Here is a 16,480-nt window from a genome sequence, read left to right on the forward strand (position 1 = left end):
TTGTATATTTCAAGAATATACTCATAATATCTAAGACTCAAAATTGGCTGGAACTGCTTATGTTTCTCTTTGTGTAACTCTCCCGTGCAATGAGATTCCAATTAATAGCTCCTAAATATCATAGAATCGTAGGACTGGAAGGGCCCTCAAGAGGTCATCTAGTCCAGTCCCCTGTACTCAGGGCAGGACTAAGTATTATCTTGACCAGGCCTGCACAACATGCGGCCCCTGTGAGGCCCACGGGGGGTGTAGGCAAGTGGCGGGGTGGGGCAAGCCAATGGCTGGCTGGCGGGGTGGTGAAGATGCCAGTGGCTGGGGGACAGGTGAGCTGGCGGCAGGGGAAGGGGGGGTTGAGGAGGCGACCCAGCCAGCTGCGAAGGGTGGGGGGACGGCGAGCCGAGCAGGTGGGCGGGCAGGCAGTGGTGGCAATACCGGATTTATCATGGCGCCACTGGTGCTGAGCCCAGCCTTCTCTGTCCCCCTGCTGTCTCCTGTGGGGGCAGATGCTTGATGCTGCTGACAGCTGGGGCTCCTCCCCTGCCTCTTCCCCCAGCATGCCACATTCCCTCCCCTCCCCTGCTTGCCGGCAGGAAGGAGGGAGGGAGGGAGGGAGGGAGGGAGGGAGGGGGAAGAGCGGAGCCTCAGCACGCTCGCTGCTCTGGGGAGGAGGAGGAGAAGAGGAAGGAGTGTGGCCTTGGAGGAGGGGCTGGAATCGGGGCATACCCCTTCCAGCCCCTGCCGTGAGCACCCCCACAACCCCAGCCCACACCCCCAGCCCTCTGCCCACCCTGACTCATGCACCTCCAGCCCCCTGCCCTCACCCCTGACCCCCCTCGCACCTCCCCAGCCCCCTGCCCTCACCCCTGCACTCCCCCACATTCCCACCCCAATCCTGAGCACCAAACAGGAGCTTCCCCAGGTAAGCGTTCCACACCCAGCCAGCGAGCAGGCGGGGTGGTGAAGAGGCCAGTGGCTGGGGGGCAGGTGAGCTGGCGGTGGGGGGCTGAGGAGGTGAGCAGCGAGTCAGTGGCTGGAGGGGGGCATCCATTTTCAGTAATTTTAATTTATGTTACTGTATTGTACTTAAAGTACTGTACAGGATCTTTTCAGGGGGAATAAGACAAAACGCCACATTTATTAGTACTACATGTAATAACCAACGCTATCATATGCGTATGATATGTCACACTGATGCACTCACATACACACACACACACCCCCATCTTGCTGTTGTTATCAACAAGTTGATCCCCTAAACTTCACTGGCCAAGTGAGTTAGATGGGGGAGGGGTGGAGCCGGGCTTCTGCAGATCTGGATTGATGCTCCGATGTTGACAAGACGAAACCTAGGGTTCTCTGCAAGACACCTCACTTTTATAGCAGCTTCCCTCTTATGCAAATCTCCCAGATTCAAAATCTGAGACTGTGTCCGGTGGTCTTTTTTGCTGCTTTTCTCTGGGCTGGGGGTTGTCCCAATGCTGCAAAGAGGGTGTTCCCAAAGGAAGGTGCTTGCTTCTAACCCCTGAGGCCAAATTTCAGTATGTCGGCAAATTTTCAAGAAAGTGAGCACTGAGAACGATAAGGTTAGTAAAGTAAGATTTCAGATTTCTAAGGAAATTGCTGCTGCTGGAAATGCTTCACAGAAGGCGAGTTTTTTAAAAAGTGTATGTTGATTGCTGTATCTGAGTTACGTCCAGAAAAGAGGGGAATATCTGAGAATGTCAGTCTATCACGCATGACTGTACAGAGAAGAATAGCTGACTTTTCTACCAATCTAAGTGATCAGTTAAAGCAGAGAGTCAGTGAATTCTGCTTTTACTCCCTAGCTATGGATGAAAGCACCGGTTTAAAAGCCACAGCCCAACTTCTTATTTTTATTATAGGTATTGATAAAAACTTTGTAATTATTGAAGAACATGTGCTCCATGACAGGTCGCACAACCAGAAAAGAAATCTCCAGTGAAGTGATAAAGTGCATGAATGATAAGTCGGGATTAGATTTCACAAACTTGGTGGCCATTTGTCCTGATGGTGCTGCAGCTATGTGCGGAAAAAAATGTTGGAGCAGTTACTCTTCTTGAAGAATTTATCGGGAGACAAATAACCAAATATCACTGCATTATACATCAGCAGGTTTTGTGTAGCGAAGTCTTAAAATTTGAGCAAGTAATGTCAGTGGTAGTTTCCATTGTAAACTACATTCGTTCTAGAGGACTAAAACATAGGACATTTTGAGCCTTTTCTTGACGGGATAGATGCCAAGTGCAGCGACCTAATCTACCATACGGAAGTGAGGTGGTTGAGTCGAGGACGAGTGCTCCAGCGTTTCGTTGCTTTGAAAGAGGAGGTAGCAAAATTTCTAGAAAATGGGCCAATAAAATTCCCAGAGCTTGAAAATGAGTCCTGGAATCAAGATCTTTTTGTTTTGTGATATTACAGCACACCTGATATTAATTTTGTAGTGTAGACTTGCCTGAGGTGAGGAGAACCCTGGCCATTTAGGGATTAGATGAGAGCTCTTTATGTGTGCTGTAATATCACAAAACAAATTCAACTTCAGGTAAAAAAATCAGTTTATATTTCAAATGTGTGCAGCAGTGAAAGCTTTCAAAATGAAATTGAAACTTTTCAGAAGTCAGCTGTCAAAAGGCAAAATGTCACTTTCCCACTTGTGCACAGCATATCTCTCAGCACAAACACGCCGAGTTAGAAGAAAAATACGCAAAGCACATTAATCTTTTGATTGAAGAATTTGACAGAAGACTTACTTTGTCTAAAGAAGAAGATGCCCAGTTGAAGCTGATTGAATATCCCTTTTCTGTGAATCCAGAGGAACTGCCACTAGATTTGCAGTTGGAGGTTATTGAACTTCAATGTTTGGCAGTTTACCGAAATAAGCACAGAGAGAGCAGCCTGCGGGACTTCTACAAAAGTCTGGACAATGAAAAATACAAGAACCTTCTCGAAGTTGCACTGAAAACATTCAACATTTTTGGAAGCACTTACATATGTGAACAAACATTTTCCATCATGAACATGAATAAAAACAAGCAACGTTCTTCTTTGACTGACGACCATCTGGAAGACATTATGAAAATATCCACTTCAAATATGACCCCCAGATATGACAAGCTTGTTGCCGAAAAGAGATGTACTATCTCTCATTAAATTTGCAAGGTAATTATGAAAAGTACAAATGTTTTCTTTCAACAGAACAGGTATTTTTTATTTTTCCATGATTCATAAAAAATTTAAAAAATTGTTTGCTTTAATTGAAAAATTCTTAATGAAGTATCACCACCACCACCACCACCACCCCCCACGACCTTCCTTTTCGGCTCACAGCTGTTTCAGCGGGGCGGCACTGGGGAAGGACGGTTTGTTTCCGCAGGGCGGGCAGCGCTGGGAGAGGGGGGGTTTGGGCCCTCAATTGTTTTCTTTGGAATATGGCCCTCACCGCTTTACAAGTTGTGCAGGCCTGATCTAGACCATCCCTGACAGGTGTTTGTCTAACCTGCCCTTAAAAAAATCTCCAATGATGGAGATTCCACAACCTCCCTAGACAATCTGTTCTAGTGCTTAACCACCCTGACAGTTAGGAAGTTTTTCCTAATGTCCAACCTAAACCTCCCTTGCTGCAATTTAAGCCCATTGCTTCTTCTCTTATCCTCAGAGGTTAAAGAGAACAATGTTTCTCCCTCCTCCCTGTAACAATCTTTTATCTACTTGAAAACTTATGGGTCCCCTCTCAGTCTTCTCTTTTCCAGACTAAACAAACCCAATTTTTTTCAATATCATTCACCTCACATGAAGTCCTCTACTGCAAGATCAATTCCATAGCATGCACCCAGCTTTTACTTATATACATACACACACTCACTCTATTATTTTCCCTTTAGGCCCACATGTAGTTAAAGTTGGTTTAACAGTCCTGATTTTGTTATAATCAATTTTAAAGTTTCACAGAAGCTTCAAAGATATCATTCCATTCTTAAGAATGACTTTGCCAGACGAGAAGAATGTGAAGGAGTTCTTTTGTAAGATAACAAATTATAGTAAATTGAATAATTGAATACCTGGTCAGGAAGTACAGAATCTTAAACTGAAATTTAAATACCCTTATGCGCCAAAGTAATCACAGTGAATTAGAGAGAAGACTAGGAAATACAGAATTTATAAGTGTTAATCGTTGAAGCATTTCCCAGGTGTATATGGAAAATAATCCTATTGAAGAAACAATTTAACGGAAGAGAAATACAAATACATTACTTTGAAATTCTTGGGAGTCTAAGGGCCGGATCCAAAATCCAGAGAAAATTATCTTTCTATTGACTTCAATGATCACCAGTTCAGTCCCCAGATAATTTTTTCTTACAGATGAAAAATATCCAAAACTGTTGAATCCCTTCAAATTATTCAATGGCATTGCAAGTATCCACCATATAGCTTCCACAAGGTCGAAATTACAGAGAACAGTCTATAGATAGCATTTCTTAAAAATGACATAACTAAAGTACACTTGACTGAGATAGAACAGCTATTAACTCTTCAAGAGGAGGAATGAATTCAATCAAGGCTTAAACTGCAGAAGTGCCAGGCTGTCAGCACCAAAGGGTTAATCCAGAGTGTTTGCTTTTCACGACTTTAATGCAGATTATGAAGCCAAAAACAGTTGAGATGAAGGAGCCAAAGAAAAGTTTGAAAACTAACGAGATTCAACTGGCAGAACAGAGGGTGAGTGGGAAAATAGACAAGTAAGAATAGAAACATGATCATGATTCAAAACAGGGATAGATGTGTAAGAGAGAAGAAAGTAACACGAACCTCATTGTGACAGGCATTTTTACTTTTGGAGTCCAGGATTCAAAGTGTGTGTTTTTTGTTTGTCTGTTTTGTTCTTTTTAAATGTAGAGTTACAATGAGTTGGGCTTATAATGTAATATAGTATAGTTAAGTAGGAAGACTTGGTGGTTTGTGTGTCTGTGTGTGGCGAGTTTGTTCTACCAGGAAATCTTTTAATACTGGTAGAATTTACTTTGAAAAAGATTCCTCTAGGGATTGAATTTCACTGAAATGCAAGAGCAAATCAGGCTGGTTGAAACTATACTTAGTGAATTAGTAGAGGGCTATGGTTCTATAGAAGCTGTTCAATGTCTGCAATAATAAAGACACTGAATGGAAAAGCCTAAGCAATATCTTTCAGTTAAGATTAGACTGAATCCTCATTACAAGAGAAGATGATATGATCCACACAAAAGCAGAGCTTTTCAAGAGACTTATCAATTTCTCTCCCTTTTAAGAATCCAACTAAATTCAATCTGGAAAAGATAATGGAGAGCATTGATGTTAAAGTTGGGATAATGCAATACAAAGAAAAAAAGGCACACGGTACAGTATCTCAGACACGAGACAGAAGGAATCATCTGGGCCAGGCTAAGGAGATAGTGAAGTCACTTCACATTTTTTTGCAATAGAAATCTAGCATGAAGGAAGAGAATCGATCAATTCACCCTCATATTTAAGCTACAGAAAAGAAAATGACCTTATGGCTTTACCTGGCATGGATCCATATTGTGGCTCATCTGAGATAGTGCTAAGCTTTTCATTTTAGAAGTGAATGAGAGGCAGAATTGATGAGAAACTTTAAAAACAAGAAGCATCATTTCAGACCACCTCATGCCTACGTGAAAAATATTTTTAAAAGCCCAGTATATACTATGTGGTGTAGAGAAGAGCAAAGTTATTCCCAACAAATAATTTATTCAACAAGCCTAGTGCAGCAGAGTGCTATCCCCACGCACGCCTCCTTGAGGCACAGTGCACCCGTCCGGCAAGCTGCCCCAGCTCCTGCTTGGTTCTTACAATAATTGACTCACAGACCTGACTACTGAGAACAAGATCCCGCATTGTTGGGGTCTTATTTATTAACTCTTTTACAGAGTACAAAACTCTTCTTTAGCCTCTCAAGTCCAACTCTTCTTGTGGGGCCCAGGTACTAATTCAGGTAGGCTTGCTCTTATAAGTTCAGGAGTCTGACAGCACTCCTTCTAGAGGCCTGAGCAATAGTTCAAGTAGAGAACAGGATTCCCACAGTCCTTCTTCTGGAGCACATTATAATCCAGGCCAACTGCAGCCCTCTGCCAGCTTCTCACACTTGTCCCTTTTCCAATCAGTCCTTTCACCCCTAGGCTTTGAGAGGGCAGCAGACATCAACCTTCCTCAGTCTAAAGTCTTGTTATGAGTATGGTGCCCTCCTTCCCAGGGCTTGCCCCAGTTGGTTAGGAGAAAGGGCCACCTTCCACTTCAAGACTGCTGATCCCAGGCCTAAAAGAAACAGTAGTGCAGCTTTTCCTTAGGACTTCTTCCTCTCTCCCAGTAGCTGCCTCTGCCATGTCTGCCAGGTCCTTGGGTACTACAAAATTCCTGAACCCTTACAGGGGTAGGCCATGCAAACAAGGTTGGCTGATCCCTAGTTCCTAATACTCTTGTTACATTTAGCCCTGGTCTACACTAGGACTTTAGGTAGAATTTAGCAGCGTTAAATCGATGTAAACCTGCACCCGTCCACACGATGAAGCCCTTTTTTTTCGCCTTAAGGGCTCTTAAAATCGATTTCCTTACTCCACCCCTGACAACTGGATTAGCACTTAAATCGGCCTTGCCAGGTCGAATTTGGGGTACTGTGGACACAATTCGACGGTATTGGCCTCCGGGAGCTATCCCAGAGTGCTCCATTGTGACTGCTCTGGACAGCACTCTCAACTCAGATGCACTGGCCAGGTAGACAGGAAAAGAACCGCAAACTTTTGAATCTCATTTCCTCAAGAAAAAAGGCGCGAAACGATTGTCTGCTGCTGCTTTCACGGACGGAGGGAACGGGGGCCTGACGATATATACCCAGAACCACCCGCGACAATGTTTTAGCCCCATCAGGCATTGGGATCTCAACCCAGAATTCCAATGGGCAGCGGAGACTGCGGGAACTGTGGGATAGCTACCCATAGTACAACACTCCGGAAGTCGACGTTTGCCTCGGTACTGTGGAAGCACTCTGCCGAGTTAATGCACTTAGAGCATTTTCTGTGGGGACACACACACTCGAATATATAAAAACGATTTCTAAAAAACCAACTTCTATAAATTCGACCTAATTTCGTAGTGTAGCCGTACCCTTAGACTTTAAATGTTATTAGGGCTGTTGATTAATCGCAGTTACTCACATGATTAACTCAAAAAAATTAATCATGGTTAATCACAGTTTTAATCACACTGTTAAACAATAGAATGCCAATTGAAATTAAATATTTTGGGATGTTTTTCTACATTTTCAAATATATTGATTTCAATTATAATACAGAATACAAAGTGTACAGTACTCACTTTATCTTATTTTATTACAAATATTTTCACTGTAAAAATGATAAACAGTATTTTTCATTTCACCTCATACAAGTACCATAATGATCTCCTTGTCGTACAAGTGCAACTTACAAATGTAGATTTTTTTGTTACATAAATGCACTCAAAAATAAAACAATGTAAAACTGTAGAACCTACAAGTCCACTCAGTCCTACTTCTTGTTCAGCCAATCGCTAAGACAAAGAAGTCTGTTTACATTTACAGCAGACAGTGCTGCCCACTTATTTACAGCGTCACCTGAAAGTGAGAACAGGTGTTCGCATGGCACTTTTGTAGCTGGCATTGCAAGGTATTTACGTGCCAGATATGCTAAACATTTGTATGCCCCTTCATGCTTCAGACACCATTCCAAAGGACATGCGTCCATGCTGATGATGCTTGTTAAAAAAAAAAAAGTGTTAATTAAATTTGTGACTGCACTCCTTGGGGGAGAATTATATATCTCCTGCTCTCTTTTACTCACATTCTGCCATATATTTCATGTTATAGCAGTCTCAGATGACCCAGCACATGTTGTTCGTTTTAAGAACACTTTCACTGCAGATATGACAAAACGCAAAGAAGGTACCAATGTGAGATTTCTAAAGATAGCTACAGCACTCGACCCAAGGTTTAAGAATCTGAAGTGCCTTCCAAAATCTGAGAGGGACGAGGTGTGGAACATGCTTTCAGAAATCTTAAAAGAACAATACTCCAGTGCAGAAACTACAGAACCCAAACCACCAAAAAACAAAATCAACGTTCTGCTGGTGGCATCTGACTCAAATGATGGGAAAAAAAAACATGCGTTGGTCTGTACTGCTTTGGATCATTACCAAGCAGAACCCGTCATCAGTATAGACACATGTCCTGTGGAATGGTGATTGAAGCATGAAGGGAGATGTGAATCTCTAGCACATTTGGCATGTAAATGTCTTGCAAAGCCAGCAACAACAGTGCTATGCGAACGCCTGTTCTCACTTTCAGGTGACATTGTACACAAGAAGCAGGCAGCATTATCTCCTGCAAAATGTAAACAAACGTGTTTGTCTGAGCAACTGGCTGAACAAGAAGTAGGACTGAGTGGACTTGTAGGCTCTAAAGTTTGACATTGCATTCAAAAATAAAACGCTTATTTTTTGTACATCATTCTACATTTGTAAATTCAGCATTCATGATAAAGAGATTGCACTACAGTCCTTGTATTAGGTGAACTGAAAAATATTTTTGTTTTTACAATGCAAATATTAGTAATAAAAAATAAATATGAAATGAGCATGGTACACTTCATATTCTGCTGTAATTGAAATCAATACATTTGAAAATGTAGAAAAGAGCCAAAGATATTAAATAAATGGTATTCTATTAACAGCATGATTAATTTTTTAATCGCACAATTAATCATGATTAATATTTTTAATCACTTGACAACCTTTGTTGTTATCCATGAGTGAACTGAGATCATTTCATTTACTTATTCACGTCATTTAAAAAAATCCTCTCTGATTTGATCACATGAGTATGAGTATTAGATATTTGCTATTTCAGCTGTGAGTGTTAGTGGTGATTGGTGGGATAAGTCATAGTATTGTTTGTTCCCTGCCTGCACATGATGTTCAAATTCACTTTCCAGGATTGTTCCGCCAGACCAAGTAGATCACTTAGGGCCAGATTTACAAAAAGTAAAGATGCAGATAGGTACCTGGTAGGATTTTGGAAAGTGCTCAACTCCCACTAGAAGTTGACTTTGTAAATCTGGCTTTTGACTATTTGTGGGAAGCCAACCAAAAAAAAGGGCCCTGCCTATGACCTTCCCACCAATACGTGCTTGACTTTGAAATTAGGTTTCTATGCTGGTCAAATCTGATGGCACAAATGTCCACAGAAGGCCAGCATAATAGGGGCATGAACGCAGCTGAAGCAAATTCATTTCAAAATTTGAATGAATATTCATGGCAGATTTTCAGCACCATTCTCCCTGTTCTAAAATTGAATAATTATCAGCTTCTGCATGCTTCTGGCCATCATCATTTTCACTGCTTCTGAAAACATCTGACACTGTTCACTAACAGTCACATTGATTGGAAAACGATATATTTTATGGTTGATGAACTAACAGCATGCCAGACTTGTCTGAGTGGATAAGGAGGCACTGAGTGAAAACTGTCATCATGACATATTGTGAAAGTCAAGAGAAACATAAGACAAAGCCACTGGCATGCTGGAGTGGACGCTCACAGGTTTTCAAGAGCCTCTTAATGAAATTCTGCAACCTAACAGAAGGGATGGTTGGGTGGATTTCTCTGCTTCTGTTGGAAACACCCCTTCTCTAGATGTGCGAAATCATCCCTGCCAGCTGATTTACTCCTTCCGACTCTTAAAAATACTCTGAAGAGAAACAATTTAGTCTTTTAAATGAACCAGGTTGCACCACTGCATATTTATCAAGTATTAAAATGTGGGGGATGACAGCCTCAGAGTCCATAAAAGGTGGCTACCCCCTTTTCAAATTACCCAAGTTGAACCCTGTACTATACTTTCAATATGCCCGACTCACAATGGGCTTAATCCTGCTGATTTAAATTGTTGCAAAATTCCACTGACTTCAAAAGAGGCAGGATCGGATCTTAGAGTATCCAAGAACAAAATGCATGTTTCCAGAGAAGAGTCTTAATGTCAATTTCTGTGCTAAAGACCCTATTCAGCAAATTACTTGAGCACATGCTGAAGTGCTTTGCTAAATTGGTGCCAGAAGTCTCGATCTGGCAAGGAGCTGAGCACTCCGACGCTGACAGAGCGACGCATTCAAGCATGTGAGTGAATTCAGTGGGATCACTTCCCTGTTTAAAGTTAGCATGGGCTAAAATGCTTTGCTGGGTTGGGACCAGAGTGCTCAGCAACCTGGTGGATGGAGCCCTTAGAGCAATTTTGCCTCTGCTGTGGTTATAGTTGTAAGAAAATGTTTTCCTAGCCTCCCCGGCTGGGAGCTCAAGGGCCAGGTAGGACGGTCCCACAGGCTGGATGTGGCCCGTAGGCTGTAGTTTGCCCACCTCTGTGCTAGAATAAGCCGGTGCAAGAAAAATTCTCTCTACAATTAAAATCCAGGGGCTATTTTCCCCCTTTTACTTTTCTGTTCCTTTAGAGTGAGTTTAATGGCCAGGCTAAAAAATGGGGATGCTGCTGATCCAGGGAGTGGGGGCAGTAGAGCAGGCATCAGGCGCAAGCTTCCCACACATTATCCTGCCCATGTCCCCTTACCTGGAGAGCACACCTCTAAGGATAAGAGGCTTGGTAAGACAACAGAAACTCATGATCAATAGGGTTAAAAGTCCCCTCTAGATAAAATGGCTATTACTAGCTCATCCATTCAGTGTGTCTAGCATGATCACCCACTTGAAGCATGGAGATGTGGGTAGGATTGTGTGCATCTAAGGCACAATTTCTCCAGTGCTCCTCCCAGCAGCACTTATTTCAGGGCAAGAGCATGGCATTTATGGTCCTGCTGTGAATTAAGATATTTGTGGAATTTCCAATTGTAATGACTAAGTGAGTTAGACACCAACTGTCTGGGTCAGTATCTACTTTCACTGCAGTGATTTTCCACAACTGTTAACATTTTACCAGCTCTGTGGGGATTTCCTGCAGGGCAAATTTCTTCTATGAGTCGATCTGCTTGTTACACTACTCTCTCCTCTGGGCCCTCAGCATATAACTTTTGACAGCTTTGAATCGTCCTTGAGTGTTAATGCCAAATGACAATTTACACAACTTGGCTTGCAGAGAAATCTGTAATTTAAATTGCTACGTGCATCATATGTGCCCTTAAATGGTGTTATTTGCAATATACAAAGATTCAAATGAGGTGTTAAAGAAAAGACATGAGCAAAAATATGAACCTCTGTTGAGTTACAGCAGTGATGAGTTTGGTTCATTTGAACTGAGAGGTGTTCCACAATTAAAATGAATAGGATGCTGGTGGCAAATGTAAAGGGGTAGCAGGATGCTGGGCTCTGAGGTGGTTCCTCAGTCACAGCGTGTTTCACGCTTGGTGGCAATTTGGCAGCAGGGATGCAATTCTTGGGTCACTGGTGGCAATTTGGTGGCCACACCATCACTCTGCCTCTGTGTTCAGTGGCAAGGTTTTGTTTGGGTTTTTTGCCGCTTGGAGTGGCAAAAAATGCTGGTGCCTGCCCTGACTAGAATAATGAGGTTCTCATAGATAAGCCCTAATGTACATGTTGGTTTATGTATATGGAGGGGGTTAATCCACTGACTCAAATTAGGCTAGTGTGGAAATGCCTGCAAACACATAACACAATTTATTAGATCACACTGACTCAGCATTTACCACAAACTCTAGAGTCCTCTTTCAAAGTGCACTAAATTGATGTGAATTGAGTTAGTTTGGTCTGTTCATGTGCATGCAGTGCTGCTATACACTACTTTGGCAGTCTTCCAACTATTATCCCACACTGCTTTACAGGTGTCCATTACTGACCAGTGTGTCTATCTGCATGCTCTCCACCACTCTGGCCTACGAACTTTGGCACAGATAAACTTAGGTAACCCATAAGTTTTGGGGAACTGGAAGTAGAATGTCAGAATGGGAATTTTGTCCATAATTAACTAACACCAGCTTCTGGAAGGTTTTGGATAGGACACCCAACTGCAAGAGTGCCATGGCAATGAAGTGACATATGATAATGGGGTGACATGATAAATATACTAACCTATAGAAGAAGGTATTGGTAAGGGGAGGAAATACAGATAAGGAAGAGGAGAGAAACCCTTACTGTATATACTATTAGACATGGTAAGGTCAGTGTAATGTATTATAAAAGTGGCACCCCAGCCTGTGGGCAGTAGGAAAGAGATGTAACCTAGGGAAGGGCCAGAATGATGACCACTGGTGAAGATTAGGAAGGTGATGGTGATGTGGAAGAGAGTGGCTAACATTTCAGGTTGTTCTGCAAGGGATGGTGCGAGTTTGGATGTTCAGATGTACTTTCTGTATTATCTTGATCTACCTTACTGAGTTAGAGTGTGTGAGACTTTGCTAAATGTACAAATAAACATAAAAAGTTCCTATAGTGTGAGTTTTGCACATCAGGGTTCCCAACTATACAGTAATTTTTATAATATAATATAATACTGGGCCTGATCTTGGGACAAGAACCTGTCTACTCTCAAAGTGATACCTGTGAATCTTAGGCATAATCTAGAGATCAGGCTACAGCTCAGTATAATTCATTATTATACTCTACCACTGCGCTAGCTTCTGTTGCGGGTGCCTCACAGCCAGTCATTTTAGGTAGATGTGAACTAGGAGCCCAACTCTCCAGCCTCCCTCCTTCAGCCAATGCAATCTCTTCTGCCCCACCCCACCCCTTCAAAATGGCAGAGGTTTAGCGTGACAGAAGAACTAAGTATCAACTCTTTCCAAGCCTATGCCATGGAGGGTGCATGCCCATTACCTGTTTTCCTTCCCCAGCGAACACCCCCAGCCCAGTTCCACTGGCTGTCATTTTGAGCAGGTGAAGAGGGCAGCCATAACCTCAACCCCAAAGCCCCCACCTCCCTTCCCACAGCATATTCGAATGATGAATAGTCATGTGGAATTCAGCGGTTTATTGAGACAATGATTACAGGAAAAATAGTTTGGTTAGTATTCCCAGTTTACATGAAGTAGGTGTGGGCACTGTATGCCCACAAAGGTGCTAAGACCACAGCTTACTGCTAAGGTGTACATGCTCTGTAACATACAGGAAAACAAATTTACCATACAGAAGGCTCTGAATGGTTTTTAACAGGCTCAAATACAGTCATAGTGTTTAAGGCCAGAAGGGACCACTGAGTCTGACCTTCTAAATATGTCACAGGCCCCCCCCAACACTTCCCCCCACTAGAGACTGGGAGCAGTTAAGGCTTTGAACAGTCAGTGCAGAACCTGATCCATTTTTCTTCACACCTTTCAGCACTGCAGGAGAGAGAAACCAGACTCAAACTGAGAAATTGCTTGCTTTTGGTCTAGACAATATGTGGGATAGCAGCATGGTCACTGTCCCCGGCATAATTCGTAATTCCCTTCAGTCTTGGGGGAACCATGTTGGTGAATAACTTCATGGTGTATCTCGCTGCTCTGCCCTTTACCTTATTGAAGAAAGTCAGGACAGCCTAAGGAGGTTGTAGAGGGGATTACTAGCCACTTCTACCCATGAAAGAAATGGCACTGCTCACAATCCGTCTCTGCCTCCCCACCCCCTAGGTCAGGGGTGGCCAACCTGAGCCTGAGAAGGAGCCAAAAAATTTACCAGTGTACATTGCAAAAGAGCCACAGTAATACATCAGTACCCCCCGCCCACCCCAGGACCCTTCCAGACCACCCAGCATTTATACCTGTAACCCTGCTGTGATGGTGAACCAGCTGTGGAAGCATCCTGGAGAAATACCCCTTCCTGTTTATGTATTCTGACCCTTGGGGGCAGGGGAAAATGATAGGTATATGGATCCCATCAATTGCCCCATTACAGTTTGGGAACCCCATGCATGCAAAACTATGAATAATGCTCAGGAGATTATCAATGTTTATAATGCTGTGCAACAGTACCTTTTCCATGGCCTTACATACCGGCGTGACAATGGCACCAGTCAGTCAGTCTCCTTACACCAAATTGCTCAGCTGTGGACCAGTAACATTCACAGCTGGCCAACTTGTAGATGGCAATGGCGACCCACTTCTCCATAGGTCTAAGGCACTGCATATTGCTAGCTGCCGCACCAGTGCTACTTCAGCACAAATCTCAAAAAAAGAGTCACTTTTGCCACCTCACGCTTGCGTTCATCCCAGGTCTGCAGAACGATCCTTTCCCACCAACCCATGGTGCTTTTCTTAGCCCAGAAACACCGCATCGTATGAAACTGCTGCAGGAACAGCTCCTGTAGTAGTAGCTGCTCAGTCTTCTCCTAGCCTTCCTCATTCTCCTTCTCTTCTGCCACTGCTATAGCCACATCAACTGCTCAGCAGTGTGGCTGACGAAGTCCAAAAACCAAAGCCACCCAACATCAAAAGCTAAAAGAAAGCCCAAGCAGCCTTTGCGCGCTTGCAGTTGCCAGCATAGTAGCGTGGTGCATTGTTGCGTCCATGAAGCCTGACAGCAATTCAAGAATGGTGCTAGCCCAACCAGGAAGAGAGGAATCATGGGACTGAGAGCATAGAATCATGGGATTTGTAAAATCTGAACCTAAGTCCCAGAATCCCACTGACTTCTGCTTGGCTTCTGCTACGCATCCCACAATGCGCAGCAAGAAAAATGCCAGAACGTACACAGCTCAGCAGTGAAGCAGAGGACCATGGGATACCCTCCCAAACTGCCACGCACTTAGTATGTGCCAAATGCTTGCTATGAGTCCACAGAGTTCAAATTAGAAGAGGACATAGCCATCCATTGTACACTGTTAGTTTGGCCTACATATGGCAGCTGAACAAATGTGAGTCAAATCACTGAGCCGCACCTCTCCCCCCATGCAGATAACGCCTTAGATATTATCTGTGCAATCCTGCAAAGACTTATGCATGGGCTTCCCTCTATGCACATGTACTCCCATTGAAGTTAATGGCATTACTCACATCCACGAAAGTAAGCATGTACATGAGCCTTTACAGAAGTGAGCTCTGTATCAAACACAATTATTATTAATAATTCTCCAGTTGCTTAGTAAGAAGAGAATGACACACTTTGTTCCCAATATGTGCTTAATTCCACACAAGTAGTTTTGTGATTAGCCCCACTGAAGTTAACATGTCTAAAGGTAAGCACATACCTAACTTTGCAGAACTGGGGCCTTTGTGAATTACTTTCAGGTAACCTAGGTTGATCCATTTTTATTTAATCTTCAAAGGTTTGTATAGTTACTCCTGCTCGCTGTAGAAATTCATTTCCAAAGTGTGTGATGCACAGCTGCTTCATAAGAGTGCTGTGTGTTTTAGAGAAGATTAATGGTTTTTATGAAATGAAGTGATTTATTTTACAAAAAACACATGGTTTACATGGAGACTAGCTTGAGAAATGTACCCAGACTGATTTTTTAAATTGGTCCTTTATTTTCATAAAGAAAATTAATCCTGCCTAATACTAGTGTAAACCAACCTAAAGTTCAACCACTTAGCGCACTAGTACATGACATTTTCAAATTGTTTAAAAAACTTGCTTTTTCCTCCCACAAAAGCTACAATTATCTGAGCATTTGTAAGGATATACGCACAAGTTCTGTGCAGAAGCGTGATGTAAACTTCATTGCAACTAATACAAAAAGAGGTAAACTTGCGTTTTACAGCTCTGTTTAAGCAGCATGGTTTCTGCTCTACCCTAGTAGCTCTTTCACTCTTAAAAGCTACTCACTACGTCAATGAATTAGGAGATTCAAAACAAGGTATGAAGAAAATAAAAAGCACCAAAACCCATCCCTCCAAAAATCAGGAAACCAATTTAGTTTATTCAAAACACTTGCCAAGGGCATTGTAGGGAATTCCAGGGCTCACATGCATTAATTCTTCTGTTCCGTGTGTTTGTTTGGTTCCCTGCCCCATAGCGCTTACTGTTCTGACCCCTCTTTACTGGTTCTGGGGCAAGACCATTCCTCAGCTGCATGGCAATAGTAAAATATAGGGAGCAGATATTTTATTGTATTCTATTTAGTCTTGAAAGGAATCCTTGCTTCTCATCCTGCAACCCCCACGATAAAAACATTCCGCAGATTACCCCCTCCTCGACCTCTTTTTCCTCCCTCAGGATGCTGGCAAGAATGAAAAGTTCCACCCCACCAAAGCTAAACAGCTGTACAACGAAGACAACCTTTTTTCTCCCTGTTCCATGAGATCTCTAAAAGTTTGGACAAATAATGCAGTGAGACCCTAGAAGTCTGTATTTATTAATGCAGGGGCAAAAGTACTAACCTGCCCAACGATAATTACTTATAACCACCAACAGGGTAGTCAACCAAAGAGGAGACTAGTCATAGAAGATTGAGGATGACACAAAGAAGATGAATGTAGGAAGTTTGAGAGTTACATTAGTGTTGCAG

At 42.8% G+C, this 16,480-nt stretch overlaps 2 long non-coding RNA genes across 3 annotated transcripts in view; both read right to left on the reverse strand.

Moving 5' to 3' along the window:
• The window catches only part of LOC122464146, a 395,100-nt gene that overhangs the window by 310,724 nt on the left and 67,896 nt on the right, over nt 1-16,480 (reverse strand). The gene's annotated exons all lie outside the window — the stretch shown is intronic.
• LOC122464147 overlaps nt 1-16,480 on the reverse strand; it is a 135,115-nt gene that overhangs the window by 115,152 nt on the left and 3,483 nt on the right. The window lies entirely within an intron of this gene.

Source organism: Chelonia mydas, chromosome 1, assembly GCF_015237465.2.
Source record: "Chelonia mydas isolate rCheMyd1 chromosome 1, rCheMyd1.pri.v2, whole genome shotgun sequence".
NCBI classification, from domain to species: Eukaryota; Metazoa; Chordata; order Testudines; family Cheloniidae; genus Chelonia; species Chelonia mydas.